Raw genomic sequence first — 25,963 nt, forward strand, 5'->3', positions numbered from 1 at the left:
ACACAGCCACACAAAAAAGAGGATACAGCCCCCCCCCCCCCCCAGAGTAAAACGGGACAGACTACAGAGTCCACAAAAGTCCACAACACACAGCATAATCAAACCCGAGATGATACGGAAAGCACAGGCGCCTACAACACGCTATACACCGCCAACAACGAAAGTGCTCAACTAACAGAAATAAGTAATAAAGCAACAAGCCCAGAGAATACGGAACCCTAAACGTCCACACCACACAGCAGAGGCAAACCCGACATAGTACGGAAGGTGCAGGCGCCTACATCGCGCGTCAGAAGGCACGGGAAAGTACGAAAGGCAAAGGCGCCTACACAGCATAGTGAAACCCGATATAGTACGGAAGGCGCAGGCGTCACCGCCATATTGTGAGTGGCACTACTGCGGAGTGAAGGCGCAGGCGTCACCGCCATATTGTGAGTGGCACTACTGCGGAGTGAAGTTAGGAATAATGTGCTGCTTGGGATTGTACAAACCGCTGAACGCTTTACACCAAATTCAAACACAATACAGCTCAACGATACAAACATGAGCCCACCTGGATAAGATCAATGAACGCAGGCGCCTACAACGCGCGTCTGAAACTGCGGAAGCAAAGCAGGCACGGGTTCAAAAGGAACGAGCTCGACTGACGGATACACAAACACGAGCCCGCCTGGATAAACTCAATGAACGCAGGCGCCTAAAACGCGCGTCTGAAATGCCGCGGGCAAAGCGGGTACGGCTCCAAAACGAGCAAGCTCGACTAATGTATTTAATGCTACCCAACGCCGGGGGTAAGGGGATCGAAATGAAAAGGGGGCGGAGCCCCCATGTTTTTAAATAATATGTGGAAATAGAACACCATTCTTTAAAGACATTGTGTAATACCCAACAATACATACATTTTCAAGTTTACCCGAGTACAAGAATTACATTATTTTATGATGATGATGATAAGAATGTTGTATTTGAAGTTTTATTACTCAAGAGTTCTTTCATTGTCTTTGATCACAGTTTTCTCATCTTATGCTCCTAAATGTGTAAGTTTTCAACAAATTCACTGCCAAGAAAATTTATTTTATACAAAATAATGCTTTGATTATGCCTAAGCACAAAAGTAGATCAGTGTCAGTAATCAAAACCAAAGAGATTGAAATCAGGACCACTAAATCACAATCAAGAACACTGAAAGATTTTTTCATTGTATCCACAATCTTGGACAACCAGGAGGTGCATAGTGCTATTTTCACAACAATGACAATACACCTCTAGTTATTCGTACATAGTAACACTGTGGTAAAACTCACAAAAAATCCCTAAAAAAAATAACAATGGTGTCACAGTAAAACATGAAATAATAACAACAATGACAATACACCTCTAGTTACCTCTAGTTATTCGTACATAGTAACGCTGTGGTAAAACTCACAAAAAATCCCTAAAAAAATAACAATGGTGTCAACAGTAAAACATTAAATAATTTCAACACCTAGAAAATGAAATTAAAACAATAAATGTTAGTACTATGGTCTTCTAATTACATAACCCCAAAATAACAACATAGGTTGAGATTTCAAACAGATTTGTTCACAAGACGTCATCAAGGGGGCCCGGAACCGGAAGTGACATCATCAAACACGTCAGAATCGGAAGTGACATTGAAGCGACTGGAAGTGACGTCCACAAAGGTGCCAGAAACAGAAATGACTTTGTCGGGACCGGATAGTGACGTCACTGAATGCACCAGAACCTGGCTGGATTTCCCGGAAAGGGTATGCAAGGAACTGAGAAAGACAGTCAGTGCACCCCACCGCCCCTGGTCTGATGTGGTATTACAATCATGCAAGCCCTTTAGCTGCCTCCTACTCGCATGTGTGTGACAAGACCCCCGTCTCAGCCCAGACCCATCGGGTCGGGAATGCTGCACCGAGAGGTTGTGGGCTCAAGAGCCCTTTCCTCTCCTTACTTTCATAAGGGCCTTGCCAATGAGCAAGTAATTTAGAATGGGAGGTGGGAACCAATACCATGACACGATCTCCCAGATGGAATTCTCAGAGCGCCATGCCACGGTCATAATAGCGGCCCTGTGCTGCTTGTGCCTTTTCATTGTGACTTTTTAGTATAGGTCAGATTTTTCCAAATCTATCGCGTAACTGCGTGAAATATTCTAAAATATTTGTAGAGGGAAGAGCCTCTCCTTCCCAGCCTTCTTTCAAAATATTCAATATACCCCAAGGTTGTTGTCCATATAATAATTCAAACGGCGAGAACCCCGTAGAGGCTTGTGGGACTTCCCAATATGCAAAGAGAACAAGGGGGAGGAGTTGATCCCAATTCCTCCCTTCCCCGCTGACCACCTTGTGAAGCATCTGCTTGAGAGTCTGCTAAAACCTCTCTACTAGACCGTCGGTTTGAGGATGATACACCACAGTCTTTAAGTGCTTTATTTTCAGTAACTTGGCCATTTCCCTGAATGTCTCCAAGGTAAAAGGCGTCCCTTGGTCCATCAGGACTTCTTTAGGGATGCCGCCTTGCGCAAAGACCCCTACTAGTTCCTGTGCGATTGCCTTAGATGTAGCTGACCGTAAAGGAACAGCTTCCCGGTATTGGGTCGCATAATCCACAAGGACTAATATATATTTGTTTCCTCAGGCTGAGGGCTCTAAAAGTCCTTCCATATCGACCCCAATTTTTTTAAAGGGGACATCAATCAAGGGAAGGGGAACGAGAGAAGCACTGTCCCTCCTAGGAATTTGCCACAATTGACACTCCGGACAAGAAGTGCAAAAATGGAAAACCTCCTCGTTAATTCCCGGCCAATAAAACTGGAGCTTGATCCGCACTAGTTTTCTTGGTGCCTAAATGGCCACCCAGGAGGTGGGCATGTGCTAACTCACAAACCTGCCGCTGGTAGGTTCGTGGAGTTAACAACAGTTTCCGGACCTCCGCCTCACGGTCCGTGACCCGATATAATGAATCATTCTCTATTACAAAGTGAAGTCCCTGTGGCATGGGCTGTTGAGTGTGCTGGCCATTAACAAGAACCACTGCATTTTTTTGCAAATTTCAGGTAGTCATCGTTCCACTGCTTCCTTTTGAAAGAAGGCGGTGTTTCTCTAAATTGAAAGTGTATTTCGGAGAGAGGGTCCGGTCTGATCTCAAGGGGCTGGGTTGATGACATTCCCACCTGTGACAGTTCAAGATTCTCCCCATCCTCCTCTCGGGGTTCCACTCCCCTCTCCTCTGGCTGATTACACAGCATGGAGACAGCTTGAGCTGGATCCTCCCTGTCTATAACTAGGCCTAAGCTTTGATCAGGAGTAGTCAGTAGTCTACCGCATTTATTATCAGACCAGTCCTGCCCAAGAATCACTGGAAAAGGTGGATTGGGGAGGACCGCCACAGGCAATTTTTTTAGCAATCTTTCCTGACTAATGAAACACCGGGCAGGTTTGTATTTACGGACTTCTCTGTGTATGCACTTAATACTGTTATTTACTTTAATCCATTGTTGCAGTAAGACTATCCCCAGACCAACAGGCAAGGAGAGTAAAAAATTGGGAGGGATTGATTAAGGGGCAGGCTATGGCCCCATGGGAACAGGTGGTATTATGGCTACAGCCATTCAAATTAACTACCTGCCAAATTGTACAGCAGGTATCCTGCTTTCTTTTTTACAAACTCTTCCCAAAAGCTTTGCCCAACCAGTCTGGGGAGACTTCCATTTCATGGAAGAGCTTGTAAGGCTCGTGAAAAGACCTAAGCCAGCCTCAAAATCCGGGAGAGCAGAACGGTCTTCTAGTGGATTTCCTAGAGATTATGTCCTACAAAATAAGTCTCTTCCACATAAACTGGAGCCTTCCACAAAAATTTTTGGGACCTCAGTCACAAAGGGCAGCTCAGCTCTCTCCTCTGAAAGAACATAATAAGCCCATTTCATTTCATTCCCAGAAACCAGCCTACGTCTGTGTGTCTACTCCACACTCTCCTTTTGATAAGATACAAGCCCGGGTTTGTATTTTGGTTGCGGAGTCTTTCCTGACCACCGGACAAACACCCCACCCTGAAACTCGGCTCCGGTACTTTCCTACCTGGTTCGATTTTAGATCCTGTCCATGTTTCTTCTGGGACTTCATCTTGCCGGCTATGCCACTGTGATAAATAAGAACACTAGACATCATAAAGGTTTGAGGCAGCCACCCGTATAATATCCCCTAGCTGCAAAGATTTCAAACAGAGTTGTTCCCAAGACTGAGTCCAAAACAGAACTGATTAACTAGAAGCATGATGGCGGCTTTAAAGACCCATAGAGGAAGTGACGTCATCAAGGGCCCCGAGACCGGAAGTGACATAATCAAGGGCCCCGAAACTGGAAGTGACATCATCAGATGCGTCAGAACCGGAAGTGACATCATTGGGGGCTGGAAGTGACGTCATTGAATGTGCTGTAAACGGAAGTGCCGTCATTGTGGGATTTCCCGGAAAGGGTTTACAAAGAACTGAGAAAAAGACAGTCAGTGCACCCTGCCACCCCCTGGTCTGATGTGGTACCTACAATTACTCAAGTCCTTTAACTGCCTCCTACTCACACGTGTGTGACAAATGATAGTATAACTTTCAGGAGGATCTATGGAATGACCTGGATGGAATGAAGCTAATAATCAGATTTTTGCCTCTTCACCTGTATGTGTTAAGGTATAAAATGTAACACAAGATAAGGAAAAACATCAGGAGAAGAGATGTATCCAAGAGATCAAAAATACAAGCACCAAAACCATTAAAACAAATGACAGAAATAGAAGATGAAAGGTTAAAAGAAGGTACAAAGAAAACATACCAAAATACGCTGGCAGGATAAAAGGTTGTTGCCTGGAATCTTGGTTAGAGACCTGACCTAAAGGATAGCCTTTTATACCATTTCATAGATTAAATAGATAGTGGCTAGCATCAGTAAAGAAAATAACAAAGAAAATATAAAAATAGAAATTCATACATTTTGGATAAGGAAAAATCCTTATTCTCAAAAAACCAAATTAGGGACAAAAGAGTCAAGGAAAAAAAAAAACAGTGTGGAAAGTCCAGCATAAATGAATGTGTAACACCAATATAACAAAAGAATTCCTAATGCAGGTACTGTGATAGATGACCTGTTACAGACCTCCATTGGTTTGAAAATGTTATTAATTTGTGCTCATTTATAAAATGTGATACCAAATACGGCTCAGTTAGTGATGGATGTAGTTCGATTTATTGTGTTGTTCAGCCAGCAGAGACCAGCTCAAGTCATGGTAAACGTCATCTTGCCTGAGAAGTGGTGTAAAATGCCATGTAATCGGGGGCCAGTTAGGAGGTTGAGGCTGTCAGTAAATGCATCGCATTAGTTACATGTTGTCTGCACCATTCTTGCTGTCCAGATGCAATTAGGGCGGATGTGGTAGTGCAGTCAGTTAGAAACAGGAAGTGTGTTGAGCTGGTGAGCCCTGACCTCTGTGTGTGTGTGTGTGTACATGATCGTGTTCAGCCTCTTTCTATTCTTTAACTTGTACCGCTACTAGCAATTGGTCACAAAGCAGCAGCGATGTAACAAGAAAGCTGTAAATCAACATTTAGGAGGACCTGCCAGCCATTCAAGCACAGACATGTGATCTATGGTTATCTCTAAAACGAAGCTCAAGCAACCAGAGCATGGTGCTGGACATCTCCATTTGAATTTGAATTTATCTACCTTGAAAGCAACAAGAGCACTTATCATCAGCCTTCCATCCAACAGGAGGATTGAACCCAGATAAGACGAGGACGAACTCAAGCTCTGCTCACCTATTGACCAGGGCACAGTGAGGTAAGTAGAGCCATTGGTCATTTAACATCAGACCTGGAGGGTGGGTGTGATCAGAGGTCACTGGCACCTGTACAGAGTTTCATGCTACAGCCCTTTACTGGGGAACAATTAATTTTTTATTTTAAGCGATATCATCTTGGACTAGCAACCATATCTGTGAAATGTTAAGTTCACCATCTTAAAATCGTGACTGTTTATTACAAGACTTAAAATAGTCTTAAAGATTATAAAACTTGAATCCCCTTTGAAAAGTAGCTGTTAAAACACAGTATATGAATACAGAATCCTATTAAAGTCTAAATAAACCATTCAGGCTTTAACTAAATCAACAGTAGACATGTGTGCAGCTGCAAATGTTTAAAATTGAAGACAATATGTGTTTTCTCTTATTGTTTTTCCAATGAACACTCTAGCAGTAGGCTTCCCAGATTTTTAAATTCCTAAAACAGGACACAACTTGTGTGACCAAGTGATCTAATTTGGGTCAGCGTGCATATTTATAAATTTACACTCATATATATATATATATATATATATATATATATATATATATATATATACTAGCAAAATACCCGCGCTTCGCAGCGGAGAAGTAGTGTGTTAAAGAGGTTATGAAAAAGTAAAGGAAACATTTTAAAAATAACGTAACATGATTGTCAATGTAATTGTGATGTCATTGTTATGAGTATTGCTGTCATATATATATATATATATATATATATATATATATATATATATACATACATATACACATATATTATATATAGCAAAATACCCGCGCTTCGCAGCGGAGAAGTAGTGTGTTAAAGAGGTTATGAAAAAGTAAAGGAAACATTTTAAAAATAACGTAACATGATTGTCAATGTAATTGTGTTGTCATTGTTATGAGTGTTGCCGTCATATATATATACATATACACATATACACACACATATACACACATATACAGATATATTATATATACATATACACATATATTTTTTATATATATATTTTTTATATATATATATATATATATATATATATATATATATATATATATATATATATATATACACATACATACATACATACATACATATACACACATAGATGCACTTACAATAACATAGAAATCAATATAAACAACATTAACATCATTATCATATGAGAATATGAAGTAATATATAAGAAGCACATTTCATATAAATATAAATTATTAAACAGTAAAATCTTCTTCTATAATTTGCTACCGTGGCTTTTCGTTGGTCTGTCCAGGATTTTAAATCACCTGTAGCTTGCAAACCGTTTCACCTATTGACTTGAAATCTGGTACACATATAGTACGTCACGTCTGCTATCCGCTTTATGGGTGATGATTGTATTACTCTTTTTATGTTTATTTTATTTTAGAATCAACTCCTATCTGCGCACACCAGGGCGGCCGTGGGCAGATGCGTATGGTGTATTCACTCCATGTTATCGTGCATTGCGCTGTCACTGGTATTTTGATAAAAGAATTTGAACAATATATAAGAAGCGTATAAATTATTAAAAAGTAAAACATTAACATTTAAGAAGTAAAGTTACATTGAGTACTACTGCAGTGCCTTCGGGTATACCTCATTTTTTGTTTGCCCATTACATGCTTAAATGTATACATTTTTTGGTGTACCTACCCGAGAACACGCGACATATAACCGACCGTGGGAGAAGCATGGATTTTAAACACGCGTTGAGTTCATCTGCTGGTCTCCCTCGTGGAATAACTGGTAATGTTTGACTAAAATCTACAGCGAGTAAAACGACATTACCTCCTTTTTTTTTTTACGATCTGTGAGATCTTGCTTTTTTCGGTTCAAGGCTTCATAAGCTCTTTTATGTTCCATGGTGTACTTAATAAGTACTAATTATCCCAAACCATCATCTTTGAATGTTGCAAGACTTTCGCCTTGTATGTAGATCGGGGTAATTACATTCATTGCATTCCTAGTGTGAATCACAATCTGATTGTATGGGTGGTTACCTGGAACTGTAGGGTTGCCACCCGTCCTTTAAAATACGGAATTGTGCCGCGTTTGAGAATGAAATTGTGCGTCCCGTTTTGAATCAATACTGGACGGGATTTATCCGTATTTTTTTTATCGTTTTTTTTTTAAAGCAGCGTGTCATGCAAATCATCCCACACGCATTTTATGAAGATGCCTCCTTTCCTACTTTTGATTGGGTAATACTTGATGTCATCGTTAGTTTCATTGGTCTTTTTAACTGTCCAGTGAGGAGGGCGTGTCTTTTAAGTAGAGTCTGCAAAGTGTTGGCACTGAGATGTGGCGTCAGCGCCATAGTTGAAGCCCCTAACGTTGCGGTCAGCAAGTCGGCTAACATCCGCCATGTGCCGTCTTTCAGTTGTGAGAAGCAGATCATAGAATGGTTGAAACTGTTGCCCCTAACGTTGCGCCACGGCGTGTGGTTTGTTTATACCTCGTGTCTTCTCATTAAACTTTTATCTCGCGAATGTTATTGCAATCCGCAGCGGGAGCGTTTCTATAAACTTAATTTAAACTTACGTTTTACACCGTGCTTTGTTTCCCTTATGAACATGCTTGTATGCTTCACTCGCTCCGTTCTCAATTGTTTAATTAATTTTTTGCTCTTCGCTGTTTGCGGCTCTTCCTCCATTTCCCCCTACTTCGTTGTTTTATCTCGCGAATATGTTATTGCAATCCTTAACGGGAGCGTTTCAATAAACTGATTGAAAATAGTTTTGCATTTACCTTTTTAGTAAAAGGCGAGCTTTTAAGCCTGAGAAATCACCCCGTAAATGCACACGTTTAATTGCACATGTGTTAATATGTATGCTTACCCAGTATTAAAAGACAGTGAACAACGTCAGTTACCTTTGTTCCCGCGTTTGATAAAAGGTGAGCTTTTAAGCCTGAGAAATCACCCCGTAAATGCACACGTTTAATTGCACATGTGTTAATATGTATGCTTACACAGTATTAAAAGACAGTCCAAAATTAACGTCATTTACCTTCGTTCCCGCGTGTGACTCGTGCTGTAAATCTCTTCCTTGTTTTTAGTTCACGTGATTACGTAGGAGGCGTGATGACGCGATACGTGACTCCGCCTCCTCCATTACAGTGTATGGACAAAAAATATGTTCCAGTTATGACCATTACGCTTTGAATTTCGAAATGAAACCTGCCTAACTTTTGTAAGTAAGCTGTAAGGAATGAGCCTGCCAAATTTCAGCCTTCCACCTACACGGGAAGTTGGAGAATTAGTGATGAGTGAGTCAGTCAGTCAGTGAGTGAGTGAGTGAGTCAGTGAGGGCTTTGCCTTTTATTAGTATAGATACACATATACATATATATATACATATACACATATACATATATATATACATATATATATACATACATACATATGCACACACATACATATATATACAGTATGTGTAGGTTAAAAAAAAAGGCAGAGGAAGGCTGCTAGAAGTGGATTATATTACAATTATTAAACAGGACACAATGCATAAAAATGAGACTAACAGCCCATAGTCCTCAAATTAAACACTGAAATGTTGTGACACAGTGGTCTTGGCAAGCAGGCCTCTCAGCTCCTGCAGACTGGATTTGACTTCACCTTGTCTTCTGTGCTTTGGTGGGTTTTCCTCCACAATCCAGACTTTCATGTTCATCTAATTGGTTGATTCAAACTGGCCCATTCTGGGTGCCTGTGCCCTATGGTGGACTGACATCAGTACAGGGTTGGTGTCTGCTTTACACACATCCACTAAATGGAAGGACCTAGCTTAATGCACCTTTAAAGGTTAAAAAAAAAGACTTCACAATCAGGACTATTGCACTTCAAAGTTAAAAAAAAATATTTTTAAAGTCTTGTCTGGGTCTATGATGCATATGTTAAAGTTGTGAATAACGGCTTGATTTATAACTATTAAATTGATCACACAGGGGCATAAGCACAAAAACATGCCCTTGATATTTGATAATGGGAAGTTCCAAAATCATAATGTTTAAAGTTACAAGATTAGAAAGTAGGAGGGGTACAGAATTTTGAGTCTGACTGGTAGAGTTGTCTCATTTATATTTCAAATGAAAATCCTTTACTGCATGACCTCTCTGACTCAACAGGGTTTTTTTTATTTTCAATAGTGTCTTTAATTCAGGAAATTGCCTTTCAAACTGTATTCTTCCTAATAGCCTTTGGGGACAAATCTCTGAATTAAATTGGTTGTTTGGAAGAACTTCGTTGTATCAGAAGTATCTCTCCAACCATCCACTTTCTAAACTTGCTTACACAGTATACGGCTGCAGGGCACCATCCCCTATCCCAGCAGTAACTATCCATCCATCCATTGTCTAACCCACTGAATCCGAACACAGGGTCACGGGGGTCTGCTGGAGCCAGTCCCAGCCAACACAGGGCACAAGGCAGGAAACAATCCTGGGCAGGGTGCCAACCCACCGCAGGACACACACAAACACACACCCACACACCAAGCACACACTAGGGCCAATTTAGAATCGCCAATCCACCTAACCTGCATGTCTTTGGACTGTGGGAGGAAACCGGAGCGCCCGGAGGAAACCCACGCAGACACGGGGAGAACATGCAAACTCCACACAGGGAGGACCCGGGAAGCAAACCCAGGTCCCCAGATCACCCAACTGCGAGGCAGCAGCGCTACCCACTGCGCCACCGTGCCGCCCAGCAGTAACTAGGAATATACAAAAGTCACCCAGGCCACACTGACATTTCATACAGTAGCTGTTAACCTAAGGCACGAGCGTGGGAGGAATCTGGAAAAACACATGTGAACAGTGAGAACATACAAACTCCAACCCAAATCCAGGAACTGTGATGCATCATCACCGATCACTGCTCCACTAATGAGTTAATGCACGGTCATTTTTACTAAAGTATCTATCTATCTATCTATCTATCTATCTATCTATCTATCTATCTATCTATCTATCTATCTATCTATCTATCTATCTATTTTCAAGTTGTAAGCACTGCTGAATATTACACTCCAGGCTGGGCAGCCATACTGCATTTAGGCATGTGAGATGCGAAGTGACAGGTGCACTGCAGATGTATTCATTTATTCACACAGACTTGTCCATTTGCCATTTGGAATCCTTATTAAAAATGGGACTTGAAATAATGTGGATAATTAAGAAAAGTGTTTTTGAGTATTATAATAAAATAAATCATGTTAAAAATAAAGTAACATTTCTTGTTATTTATATTTAAAGGACAGCTTTCCCTACTCATCCATTTTTTTTAGTAATCCATCCATCCATTTTCCAACCCGCTGAATCCAAACACAGGGTCACGGGGGTCTGCTGGAGCCAATCCCAGCCAACACAGGGCACAAGGCAGGAACCAATCCCGGGCAGGGTGCCAACCCACCGCAGTTTTTTAGTAATCCCCAAATTGTAAATGGATGCCTCCTATAAGATTACATGGTAAACGTACTAAAGATGAATGGATTTTTATTATCAACATTATAGCAAGGCAACATGCATGAGCTTACAGGTACTATGAGTATCATTAAAAATGATAGTAATTTAAACATAGGAGGGCAAAAATCTGCATTTATATTCAAAATGGCCACGTCTCCACAATAAAAAAAGATCAACAAAAAATTAAGAATTAAGTAGCTGTTCTTGCATGTTCTTCTAGATTAATGAAGCAGTTCTAATAATTTTGGTTTATTGCTGGAACACTTAAAAATGCAAACTTTTTACATTTTGTTAATGACTTAAGCTACTGTAGTACCAAAGTTGTTCAGCACTATCCAATTTTATTTTATTTGTGTTAAGACAAAGTATGTAAAAGTGGCATCATAATAAAGCAATGGAGACAAAAAAACCGGACATGTTAATTATGTCTTATGTTCTCCATTCAAATTCAGCAAAGCGCTTTAGATGATAAGCCGTCATATCAAAATGCTCAGTAATGCATTGTAATTGCTTCAAAGTATTTTCTTTATCTGGACATGGGGGTAGCTTCCTTTCAGACACAGTCTGCTATGTTTTTTCCTAAATTATGACCTTTTCTTTAGTGCCTTAACATTTACACAATCGCCCACTTGGATCACTTCACCCCACAGGTTCTCAGTCTTTTGGAGCTTTGCGATGGTCCATTTGCTTTTCCAGGCAAGGGGGCAGCATCCATCCCAGCTGGGATGCCGGCGTATCATTTTCAGCTTCTATTTTTATTCTTCTCAGAACATATGTACAATTCAATTACAAAATGCTAAAAAAAATACAAAATTCTAATATATATTTACAAAAACACGTTATTTAATGAATACATGTAAAGTGCATATTATTGGAATTAATTTTTTGAAAATGAGTAAATTACAGAAACATAAATTAAACTACAGAATATATGGTAGTTGCTTTATATTATTCTTTGTAACAGACTTGTTCAAACATAAGGGGGCTGATACTGTATAGCTCCCATAAACCCCTTGGCAAAGCCTGCTTTTTTTCCAAGCAAATATCAAGTCAGTGTGCAATTCCTTGCTTAACTGGCAGTAAACGTGCCAGAAGGTCCTGTCATATTGGATGATGGTCACCTTTATAAATACCTACTTAAACAACATAAGAATTTATAAAAAGAAACTGCATTGTGCACTTAGGTACAGTACAGCCTGCTGGTTATCATGGTCTATAAAATCTATTATATTTTATGTTCAAAAACAAGAGAAGGTCTGTCTGCTAGGCTCTTTGTGAAGAGATAAAATTTAAGCTGTCAACAGTATGCCATCATTTAGCAACAGACATAGAAAATATGCTCTTCCATATCTGTTGAAGTCATTGAATGTAAGTTACAAGAAACCTGCTGTATGAGTTCACTCTGATGATTCTCTGCGCCATGAAGCATCTTGTGAGGGTGTATTCTAAAATAAAAATCAGTAGAATGTAATTTCATTCTTAAATTTGGTTCTCAACTCTAAACCAGCATGGAATGACAAACTCATGTTTACATTTAATACTGATCATCACATAATCCACTAACAGCTATCCATCAATTATCTAATCTGCTTCATCTTACTCAGGGCTGTGAGAGTCTGAGGGTTGGGCATGAAGCGGAAACCAGCTCTGTACTGGGTGCCCGGGATTTGCAGGGCACAGTCACACATACACACACCCACTCACTCATATTGGGAAAACTTTGATTTTACAATAATTAGGATAAAGGTGCAAACCCAGCTTAATTCTAAAGGTGCCACGCCATCTAAAAAATAAAAAAAAACTGAGGCAGTAGAGAGAGGATGGCTGAATCTCTGTGTGTCTACCCTGATGCTCTACTACTGTCCTCAACAAATTAATGAACATTTAAATTGTATTTATCATTCCATATGTAAACCTTTATTATGCTATGAATCGAGTCATTTCTAATTTTTTTCTGACATTTTACTGTATTATTTTTGGTGGGCTTTGCATTAATTTTGTGTTTTGAATTCTGTTCATTTACTTAATTTTTGACTGTGACACCATTATTGTCTGAAAAATGGACTATGCCATTTTCAAGTATTTTTGTGTGATTGCTATGGAGATGTTATGTAGGGGAAGCCATGCCAGGACTGCCAGTGACGTGACCACAGCATCAGTTTAAAAGCTGGCACTGCATACTTTGTAAAATAGGGACAGACACAGGTGCAAGTGTTGGGCACCAGGCCAGTAAACCCCTTTTACTTAAAACAAGAAAGAATCGCGAAAACAAGGCTGTCAAATGTACTCTACAATGGGTGACCATCATCTTTTGCTACAACCAACTGGGAGCTCTGTCACTAGAGGCTGCTGTGGTTGAAAGATGACCTCCTTCCTGTAAACGTATTTGCCCAGAAGGATCGGGGCTTGGTCCTTGTGCCAGGGGAGGGGACAGATGACATCTCTAGAAAGCCATTCTAAGCTGTGGAAGAGAAAGAAGAGCCTGTTAGCGTTAGCGCCCTATCCTTTTGCAGAGTGGTATTGCCAGTCTTACCTGAGCCCTTATGATGATCCCTACACGCTCATGCATAACAATTTCCTGATTACCTAAGACTGGATAAAATAACTTTAGTGTATAGTAAGTGTGTTTTCTTTGAGTCATTTTTCTAAACACTGACTTTGTGCTGGGAGATTGTAACTGCATCTTAGGGTTCTAATTATTGGCTTTAGTGAAAAGGTGGAATTAATTTCTGGTTAAGATCTTCCCCAGAATATTGTTATGTCTCATCCTCTCGTCCCTTACATTATAACTGCATTTTCTCCAGCATATGCAGAACACCTTGAGGGGCAATGCAGACTCTACAGGTCTAAAAACCCTGCAATGATCATTTTAGGTTTTTCATCTGCATTGTCAGGTCAGATTGAGGCGCATACACAGGTAGAGCATGTTGCCGCACCCACCACATGATGAAACAGCTCGGGATCCTGGTTGGCAATGCCTCAGGCAGAAATGCGGTCCAGTCCCACCCTCTGGAAATAATCCTCTATCTGCCGCAGCCAGGTGTTCTGTGGGCATCCCCTTGGTGTGGTCCAGCCACTCAGGTCCTCAACAATGAGGATCCTGTGAGCCAGATCACCCTCAGGGAATCGCGCCACATGGCCATAGTGCCATAACTGTCACTTCCTTATAACGCAGGTAATGTGCATCTTTCAGGACTACGTGAGCAAAAACTCATTCGACACAAAGTCAAACCAGCAGTACCCAAGGATTCTCCGAAGAGACACAGTACTAAAGGAGTCCAGTCTTCGTCTCTGGTCACTGGATAGTGTCCATGTTGAATCATATAGCAAGACAGGAAGCACCAGGACTCTAAAGACTTGGGCCTTCATCCTTTTGCATAGATATCGGGAGCGCCACATATCCCTTGTCAGGGACCTCGTGATGCACCATGCTCTCCTGATCTGTCTACTGACTTCACTGGATGAGTCACCAGAGACATGAATGTCACTGCTGAGGCAAGTAAACTTCTTGACAAGGTCGACACTTTCTCTGCAGAGAGACGCACTGCTGATGGCTGTGCCCAAGAGGTCATTAAAGGCCTGGATCTTGGCTTTTATCCAGGACACTTGCAAGCCCAGACACTCAGACTCTTCGCTCAATCTCTTAAGAGCCCCGATCAGAGCCTCCACTGACTTCATGAAGATCACAGCATCATCAGCAAAGTCAAGATCAGTGAATCTGACCCTACAACCTTGCCCAATTACCGGTCCATGCAAGCACTGAAAAGAGTAGGAGGAAGAACGCACCCCTAACAAACCCCAGAATCAACTGGGAAAAATGCAGAGGTTCCGTCTCCACTGTGCATAGCAGTCACAGTACAAGTGTACAGGCTGGCCATGATATCCAGCAACCTCGAGAAGATCCTGCAAAGTCTCAGGGCAGCTCGATCAACTGAGTTGAATGCCTTAGAAAAATCGACAAAGGCTGCAAAGAAACTCTGCCAATATTCACAATTGCGCTCCATGAGAACCCTCAGTGCCAGGATGTGGTCAATGGTAGGCTTCTTAGGCGTAAAACCAGACTGCTCCAGTTGCTGGTATGTGAGCAAGTTATCACAGATCCTATTGAGGATGACCCTAGCAAGGACCTTACCGAGCAACGAAAGAAGTGTTATCCCATGTAGTTGCTGCAATCCAGGCGATCACCCTTCCCTTTCCAGATAGGGAAGACAAATCCCGTTTTCCAGTCAGTTGGGATGATGTCCTTTTCCCAAATGGAAGGAAAGATTGCTTGCAATGCCAGGAGGACAGCCTTACCACCAGCCTGGAGAAGTTGACCCCGGATACTACAGATCCCTGCAGCCTTTCCTACCCTCAGCTACCCACAGGTTCACCACCTGTGCAATCGCAGTGAGATTGGGTGGTTCACGGCTAATTGGAAGATCAGCCTTAAGAACCGTGGACCCAGAAATATCCAACGTCCTAGCCAGAGGATCAGCTTTAATCAGCTGCTCAAAGTAGTCAGCCCAGCTGGTCACAACTGCAGTGTCTAATTTCTGCATTGTGAATTTGTTAAAAATAAAAGAGAACACAAAAGTTTTTGCCACACCAAAACCATTTATTTGGCTGTTACGAAACAGAACCATTTTATTAGCTCCTATATATCCTATAACAGCATTTGTGGACTGAGCAAGCAACATACAAATTAATATGATATACAATATCTATCTGTTAGGAAATATAACAGATTCATTAGCTCCTGCATATCCTGTAATACAAAATTAACTATATATAATAACGTTGAACCAAAAGCTATGTAAATGTAAAAGTGCATTTGTAACTGACCACATACTTTTTAATGTAAACTTTAGAGTCTCTTTCCTTACTAAAATACATGCAATCTAATTAAATGTTACAAAAAAATTTAAGTAAGATTTATAAAGTAGTTTAGGAAATGCACAAATAATGATGTTTACAAAACAATAACACAAACACATGGCAGAAAACTTACAGCTATTTCTTGACTGAATGTGTGCCAATGCTGCATGGACAGACATTTTGCAGAATGTGCCTTTACTATATTGGAAGGTAAACTAGCCACATTTACCTTTCGGCCATGAATGATACAGTCTTCCCTTTCACAGTTTGGACGTTTAGGAAATTGTGATTCATTCCTACATTTAAGAGTTACAACAGCATTTCAAAACATTCTGGTTGGCTTTAAATGGCAGCATATTTTGCCTCTGTTACACATATACAGTATTCATTTTTAACTGGTATTTTACCAGTTCATTCAATACTTTTCACTAGATGATCTTGTTTACTATGTTAAATTTCTAAATTGCATCAATCTGTTCTCAACAGTAGGCAAGATTTACATGAATTACACGAAAATATCAGCTTGCTGTTAGGTGAAAAGTCTGCCAAAAAACAGTAAAGCATTGAAAGCCTAGAATTCTTACCTGTGTGACCACATCAACCACCTGCCTACCAAAGATGTCTTGAAGTGTCTGGTGATAGTACACACACGCAATGTGAGTCCCTGAATACACACTTCTTAAATGAGCCCACCAGGAGTGCCTCTTAAAATGTGATCTCTAAGCTAAATCTCACTTGCAGCTGACCATCTTTTTGTGAATCAGATAACACAAAGCTATTGGTGAACCCTACTACTGTAGTTTCTTCTGAAATTGAAATGTTATTTTTAACGTCTAAACTTTTAATAAAAAAATCTATCTTGCCTAGTAGTGTACAACTGGAGGCAATGCTCGTGTGTGGTTAGCAGAAATAATAGAAATAATAAACTTAGGTTCTCCCACTGTCTTAGTGTTTTCTGCTCAGCTTGCTGGGGACTACGCAGTGGTGCCCTTGAGCCTCACCAAGATTAATGTTGTGCCACCAAATAATTCTCACTAATTTTCTCCTGCTAAATCATAGACCTTATGCCACATGTTTGCAGTCTCAGTCCTTGAGACCCCTGAGGTTTTAATTCCGTGTTTCACAAACAGCGAGTAATTTTTTCTAATTGTTTGATTAGTTCATCTTTATTCTTCTCTTATTCTACACATAGAAATGAGAAGTAGTATAAGATTTACAATTGTAAGAAAGTTATAAATGTATGTATTATCCGCACTCACCTTGGTATTTTTTTCATTGACATTTTTGGAAATTAAATTCTTCTAGGGCCATACCAGAAGTTTCCTTCATGTGTGCAGACTTCTTTAATGTTAACTTTAACTTGGCCATCTAGTGATATCTTTGACTAGCGAGACATGCAAGTTCAGATACTGAGCGCATCAAGAAAAAAAACCTCAATAAAAAAACGGGCTATTGGCACGTGGTCTGTCTCATTTGTCATCAGATTATTGTGATACTCTCTGACATTGACAAATTGCAGCAATACAGATTTAAACATTAAGTAAACTGACAGCCTTGTAACCAACCATTGCTCAACAAAATGTATTGGCTATGCACTGCCTAAATTGAAACAGCAGCATCTCAAGTTCAAAACTGAATGGCTCGAAGGTGAAAAAGAACAAGCCACAGTTTTAACCACTGTGTGGCCCTGTGTTTGCTGGACAGTGTAATGCCAGCAAACAGTTGAAAACCTAATTTATTTGCATATTTTTTCTTTCTGCAAGCAATACTGCACACTTCTCTGAAACAAGGGCATCATGCTGCTGATTTATTTTTCAAAGTAGAATGAGCACTTCTAAGACTTCCTTCATGCCTGGTGGTCCTTTTTAGCAGTGGGTGAAGGTCAAGGAGCTGCTCAACCCTATTAGCATAATCTCATGTGCACGCGCTCCTGATATTGATCTCTCTCTCTTTTTTTTCTTTTTTTTTTTTTTGGTACTGGACTTTTTGGACATCTTCACTGGCTTCCACTGCATAGCCTTGACTGGGAGAAATTCAAACCAAAAAAGACAGCCCTAATTTTAATGCTGAGAATAAGCAGCTACCACCATCAAGTCCCATCACCAAACTTGAAAATTCAGATTGTATGTGTGCACACACATCCAAGAGTAAACCTTGAACACTGCAGGCCAAATAGGACTAGACCCTCAAGCAGAAGCAGGATTGCAGCACCTAGCATGAAGATGATTTCGGTCAGCCAGTCAGTCATTATCCAACCCGCTATATCCTAACACAGAGTCACAGGTGTCCGCTAGAGCCAATCCCAGCCAGCACAGGGCGCAAGGCAGGAACAAACTCTTGGGCAGGGTGCCAGCTCACCGCAAGGCACACACACACACACACCACATACTAGGGACAATTTAGGATCGCCAATGCACCTAACATGCATGTCTTTGGACTGTGGGAGGAAAGCGGAGCACCCAGAGGAAACCCACGCAGACACGGGGAGAACATGCAAACTCCACCCAGGGAGGATCCGGGAAGCGAACCCAGCCCTCTTTACTGCGAGGCAGCAGCACTACCACTGTGCCACCGTGCCGCCCAAGATAATTTCACATACTACAAAAAGAAATATTTTACATACAAGATATTATATTAAATACATGATGGAAAATTGTAAAAAATGGATAGAAGGGCAAACATGAGTGTTATTATAAACATTTTAATAAGTAAAATGACTAAGGGAAACTTCTTAATTATTTTGCATAATATGTGGTGGTGCTGTGCCCCACTGGCCCTTAAAGCAGAAACACCACTGGATGTATTCTCTGTAAAGAATTTGGCCCTGCTACCCTATGGCTCTCTTCGATGTGTCAACATTGGCTGCCTATTTTCCTGAAGTGTCTTTAGAACAACTACTACTGTGCTTGCTATGTTATTTTCACTGGATTGACAATGTGTTTTGCTTTATAAATAAAAATAAAATAAAAGCATATTTGTTTTTCATAATTTCAAGTTCTTAACTCACTTTCGTCATTTTCCTATTAATTCACACATTTATGTGCAGTGTCCTCCCTTAATTCCTTTTTAATTAATTTTCTAACAATGATATTTAACAATAAATGAAGTAGACATCAAGTCAAATGCTGAAAGGCTGATGCTATTTCAGTTTCAGACCCATTACCTTGATCATTGGGAAGAAAGAGCCTAAATATCTAAAACAAGTTTGCATGTTCTCCCTGTGTCTGTGGGTTTCCTCCCTCTGTCCAAAGACATCCATGACAGGTGAACTGGAGTTGCTAAATTGGCTCTAGTATGTGTTTGATATGTGGATATGTGTGTGTGTTTGTCCTGTGATGAACTAGCACCCTGTCCAGGGTTTGTTCCAGCCTTGCACTCTATGCCAGCTGAGATAGACTCCAGCCCCCTGCGATCCGAGATTAAGCAGTTTAGAAAATTACATGACAATTCTAATAAAATATAGCAAAGCCAGTTTGGAGGTTTCTGGTGTCAAGGCTTTCATTTTTCTCTTTTGTTTCCTCTGGTGTTTACTTCATTCATTGTTGTCTTATTGCAGGCGCAAACACCACAGAAATAAAGTGAGTTATAGGAATGTGACAAAAGAGAGTTAAGAACTTGAAACTATGGGAAAAATATGAATATTTCATAATTTCCTATTATTGTAAATAGATAGATAGATAGATAGATAGATAGATAGATAGATAGATAGATAGATAGATAGATAGATAGATAGATAGATAGATAGATAGATAGATAGATAGATAGATAGATAGATAGATAGATACTTTATTAATCCCAATGGGAAATTCACATTCTTCAGCAGCAGCATACTGATACAATAAATAATATTAAATTAAAGAATGATAATAATGCAGGTGAAAAACAGACAATAACTATGTATAATGTTAAATGTTAACGTTTACCCCCCCGGATGGAATTAAAGAGTCGCATAGTTTGGGGGAGGAACGATCTCCTCAATCTGTCAGTGGAGCAGGACAGTGACAGCAGTCTGTCGCTGAAGCTGCTCTTCTGTCTGGAGATGATACTATTAAGTGGATGCAGTGGATTCTCCATAATTGATAGGAGCCTGCTGAGCGCCCGTCGCTCTGCCACAGATGTTAAAACTGTCCAGCTCCATGCCAACAATAGAGCTTGCCTTCCTCACCAGTTTGTCCAGACGTGAGGCGTCTTTCCTCTTAATGCTGCCTCCCCAGCACACCACTGCGTAGAAGAGGGCGCTCGCCACAACTGTCTGATAGAACATCTGCAGCATCTTATTGCAGATGTTGAAGGACGCCAGCCTTCTAAGGAAGTATAACCGGCTCTGTCCTTTCTTGCACAATGCATCAGTATTGGCAGTCCAGTCTAATTTATCATCCAGCTGCACTCCCGATATTTATAGGTCTGCACCATCTGCACACAGTCACCTTTGATGATCACTGGATCTATGAGGGGTCTGGGCCTCCTAAAATCCACCACCAGCTCTTTGGTTTTGCTGGGTGTTCAGGTGTAGGTGGTTTGAGTCGCACCATTTAACAAAGTCATTGATTAGGTCCCTATACTCCTCCTCCATCCCATTCCTGATGCAGCCCACGATAGCAGTGTCATCAGCGAACTTTTGCACATGCAGGACTCCGAGTTGTATTGGAAGTCCGATGTAATATAGGCTGAACAGGACCGGAGAAAGTACAGTCCCCTGTGGCGCTCCTGTGTTGCTGACCACAATGTCAGACCTGCAGTTCCCAAGACGCACATACTGAGGTCTGTCTTTAAGATAGTCCACGATCCATGCCACTAGGTATGAATCTAATCCCATCTCTGTCAGCTTGTCCCCTAAGGAGCAGAGGTTGGATTGTGTTGAAGGCACTAGAGAAATCTAGAAACATAATTCTTACAGCACCACTGCCTCTGTCCAAGTGAGAGAGAGTGATATGCAAACTGCAGAGGGTCGAGGGCATGTCGAACCTGTGGCCCTAAGGTGGTGAAGCAGCAGCCTCTCCATGGTCTTCATCACATGTGAATAATACAAGAAAAAAAGGGCCAACTGATTAAACAATGATAAAAATTGAAGATAAAATTACCTACTGTGGAACATATTGGAACAAAACAAAAACCTGCGGCTGCAGGGGTTCTCAGGACTATGACTCAAGACCACTGCCTTACGTGGTCATTCTTTCTCTGTATACATGTGGATCACAGCCATTTCCACTACTCTTTAAAACTAACATGATCACTGTAGCTCCACCTATGCTTCCATTCTAGCCTAGACAACCTTTTAACTATAAGTAATACTTCTTCATAGATTTATTAAATGAAGCAACATAATACTTTGGCACCAAAGAAAACACATCTCTCACCAGAGAAAATTTTTTGATCTACCACTGTGGAGGATGCCTCTGGTCATGTGATTTGATTAGTGTTATGGTTTTAGCAGCATGATTGCAGTCGCATTTATTCTTTTTTTTTTTTTTTTTTTTTTTAACAAAGTGCTCCTCTCACATTACACAATACTACATTTCAGGATGCAATCAATTGGGCTAGACACACTTTTCTGATCGCCGCATATGTACTTACTTATATCTACAGTACTTATAGCCGGCTTCCTTTAATCAGATCTGTGTCCTTTTGGGCTCCTTCTGTTCATCCACACTGGATAATCTCAAGTCTCAGGGATGAACTAATATCCTGGGAGAGTAAGTGTGTGCATAAAGGTGTCCTGTAATGGGCTGGTATCAGCTGGAGGTCTCATTTCAATCATATGTGTGATGCTACTGGAACCCAATGATTTGAACTACTAAGATTAAGCAGTGATCAATCTAAAGAGATGTTGGTTTAATGAATTAAAAGTGAATAACATGTATTGTACTGTATACACTATAGTATGTTACTAAATTTAAATGTATTCCAAGATGCTGAATGCTGATGAGCATGTTTATTAGGTAGTAATGTTAAACTTGATGAAGAATGCATGAATGCAATATGATGATGTTTTCTGACAGGTAAAAGGTTTAGAAAAAGAAGAGACTAAAATAATAACAAAAGACACAAAACTGTACTCCAGTCAGTCACCTGTACTTATCTCATTGTCTCATTCGAGTATACACCTGTGCCATCATCTATCTATACTAATAAAAGGCAAAGCCCCCACTGACTGACTGACTGACTGACTGACTGACTGACTCATCACAAATTCTCCAACTTCCCGTGTAGGTGGAAGACTGAAATTTGGCAGGCTTATTCCTTACAGCTTACTTACAAAAGTTAGGCAGGTTTCATTTCGAAATTGTACACGTAATGGTCACAACTGGAACCTCTTTTTTGTCCATATACTGTAATGGAGTGCAGCTCGATGGCCGTGGGAGTGGGAGTCGCGTATCGCGTCATCACGCCTCCTACGTAAGCACGTGAACTGAAAACAAGGAACAGCCACAAAGAGCGCTGAAGAAAACATTCATTACACAATTGAGAAACAGCGGAGAAGCTGTGTAAAGACAGCTTCACAAAAAAACAGATCCTTAACAAATTGTTATTGGTATATTTTCCCTCAGTTTAAAAATGTTTTCTTTTCTTCTTAATAAAAATTTAAAAGCAGAACTTCGCCGCTGCAAAGTGCGCCTGACTTTATTGAAAAGAAACTAAACTTGCAGCGCTGCTCTTCAATGACGCGCCGCTATTCAATGACACTTGCCTAACGCCTGACTTTATTGAAAAGAAACTAAACTTGCAGTGCCGCTCTTCAATGACGCGCCGCTATTCAATGACACTTGCCTAACACCTGACTTTATTGAAAAGAAACTAAACTTGCAGCGCTGCTCTTCAATGACGCGCCGCTATTCAATGACACTTGCCTAACGCCTGACTTTATTGAAAAGAAACTAAACTTGCAGTGCCGCTATTCAATGACACTTGCCTAACGCCTGACTTTATTGAAAAGAAACTAAACTTGCAGCACCGCTATTCAATGACGCGCCGCTATTCAATTACACTTGCCTAATGCATAACTTTATTGAAAAGAAACTATATATGTATGCATATATATATATATATATATATGTAGATATTTATATATATGTGTATATATATATATGTAGATATGTATATATATATATGTAGATATGTAAATACTGTATGTATATGTATATATATGTGTCTGTATGTATATATATATATATATATATATATATATATATGTATATATATATATATATATATATATATATATATATATATATAGTATATATATATATATATATATATATATGTTGTGTGTATGTATGTATGTATGTGTGTATATATATATGTATGTGTATGTATGTATGTGTATATGTATATATGTATATGTGTGTTTGTATGTATGTGTGTATATGTATGTGTATATATATGTTGATATGTGTATATATATATGTGGATGTGTATATGTATATATATATATATATATGTATATATGTATATATATGTAGATATGTGTATATGTAGATATGTATATATATGTATATATGTATATGTATATATATGTTTACATAACCTCTTTAACACACTACTTCTCCACTGCGAAGCGCGGGTATTTTGCTAGTATATATATAAAAGCCAAATACCACTGACTCACTCATCACGAAATCTCCAGAACAATGAGGACTTGGGACTTGAAATTTGTAATGTAGGTTACCCTTGGCCCATAGGTGCTCGCTAAGAAACGGTTTAAAAATTTCGTGGTCCAAGCATTAAGTTTCTTATAGTTTTTTAGACCCGTTTGTATGTCTGTCCGTTTTTCACGAGAGAACTGTTAACGGATTTAGATCAAGTTTTTTCTATAATTTGCTTGAACATTCCGTTGATTTTGTGACTTTCTCATTGTGCTAAGTATCATAGTTTGCTTGTGGTACCGATTTATTTGCGCAAATCCGAGAGTCAGGAGTAGAGAGCTGGGCGGGGCCCTCATCAATGTCCTGTTTCACTAATACGCAGGCGAAGCCACGAGGGAAGGCTAGTTTACTTAATAAAGCTAACATTCACATCATCTGGCCAACTCTGATTTTATCTAAGCTGTTATTTCAGCTTTCCACTGTATAATTTTTGAAGAAAGAAATATTTCTTAAAAATTATTATCTTACTTTATAGTCATACTAGACAAAGAGCCCGTTTCGACAATGTAAGATGAAACGGGCACGAGTGGAATAGTACAGTAATAAGTATAAGCACCACAAACCTGATATAGGTGTATTGAATGAATGTGTAATTAGGCCTTGAGCTGTAGTCGAAATCGCCTTTCAGGCCTCTAGAGCTTTAATCGAAGTCACCTTTCTCTTTGAATTTTTTGCGGCCGTAAATCCACCGCCTGCCGCGATGTTGGGGTTGAATGTCGGTCGAAGTCGCCTTTCTCTTTGAATTTTCGCGGCTGTAAATCCACCGTGATGTTGGTCTCGTAAAGTTTTTCGGGCAGCTGCGCAGAAGGTGACTGTGCATTTGGCTTTCGGACGTGCGCAGAAGGCAACTGCTCATTCAGCTTCGGACAGACGTGAGTGAATGAGTGAGTGAGTGAGTGAGTAGGCTGGCGAATTATATATAAGATAGTTAATTCAAATGTGAACTGTGATTTTTTTTTTTGTTTCACAGGTGAATTAAATTATTTTTAAAATATCTAATAAGTCCAACCCTTTATATCCATTTATATAAGTTTTCTAGTTCACATTTAAGGTATGAAATGTTGGAGATCATCATAGAATCACTCGGGCACCAAGAAAAAAAAACAACCCACCTCGTGGTGTCAGTCTGTCAGATGTAAGCTAAAAGGGCATATTCAGTTTAAAATGATCATTAAAACGATTTTCAGCTGGAAATAGGGCATAACTGACTTATAGAATCCTATAACACTTGCATACTTTTGTTTTTATTGTTAGTTTACTTATATTTTATATTACTGTTGCTCTTATTATTTTTTCCTGTTTTTGTTTAATTTCAACTCTACAATTCATGTTCTGAGCATGCTGAATAAACAGTAAGAACCAAACAAAAGAAATTAGGAAGTGTTGATTCCAGTTGTGATGCAATAATTACATAACAATTTAGACTGAAAAGATTATTTTGACAATTTGGAGCTGCTGATTGCTGGAATTGGCTGCAGCAGCCCCCGGACCCCTGCCCTGAATAAATGGGTTAAGAGGTTGGATGGATGGATGGATGGATGTTTCATCGCCTTCTAAAACTCTACTTATGTGTTCTTTTGCATATATGATTGTAAGCCACACCACAGGTGATTCTATAATGTGACCCTTTCTATTGTATAACTCACTTCTTACAAGTGAATCAGGAAATGATGATTAGAAACCCATGAACAGAAAATGTCATAAATGCATATAACAGGTATTTAATCCCATAAAGTCATCAATCTACTAAACACACTAATAATGGTGGCAACAGGTACAAAGCAGCAACCAGCTTATTATAGTATGCCATTCAATTGCAGGGCACATTCACATCCACACACTCACGCTAGTCAAGTTTACAGTTAACTATTAACCTATACCACGCACCACACTTATGTTAATATGCAGGGAAATACTGGACTCCCTGGACAAAGCCGTGTAGAACCTGATAGAACATGCAGCGCTTCTGCGCAAGAAGTGAGCAGCCTGGAGTTTGAGCCCAGTCTCTGGGACCTGTGAGGCAGTAGTTTTAACAAATAGTCAAAGTATGGCCCTGTTTAGCACCAGTCATGAGTAATGTTAGCTTTTGGTGGAAGTGGAGAAGAATGAAAGTGGGTCTTTATATTGGTAGTGTGACCCGTAGACAAGACCAAAGG

At 40.0% G+C, this 25,963-nt stretch overlaps 1 protein-coding gene across 2 annotated transcripts in view; it reads left to right on the top strand.

Annotated features, from left to right (window-relative positions):
- Positions 1-5,400: 5,400 nt before the first annotated feature.
- Positions 5,401-25,963, top strand: part of si:dkey-183i3.6 (LAT2 domain-containing protein) — a 109,950-nt gene continuing 89,387 nt past the window's right edge. Inside the window, exon 1 of one of the 2 annotated variants that reach the window (XM_051930798.1) lies at positions 5,401-5,836. The gene's annotated coding sequence lies outside the window, so the exon portion shown is untranslated. The remainder of the gene's footprint in view (positions 5,837-25,963) is intronic. The other variant, XM_051930799.1, reaches the window with a different exon arrangement.

The sequence above is a fragment of the Erpetoichthys calabaricus genome, chromosome 8 (assembly GCF_900747795.2).
Source record: "Erpetoichthys calabaricus chromosome 8, fErpCal1.3, whole genome shotgun sequence".
Taxonomy (NCBI): domain Eukaryota; kingdom Metazoa; phylum Chordata; class Cladistia; order Polypteriformes; family Polypteridae; genus Erpetoichthys; species Erpetoichthys calabaricus.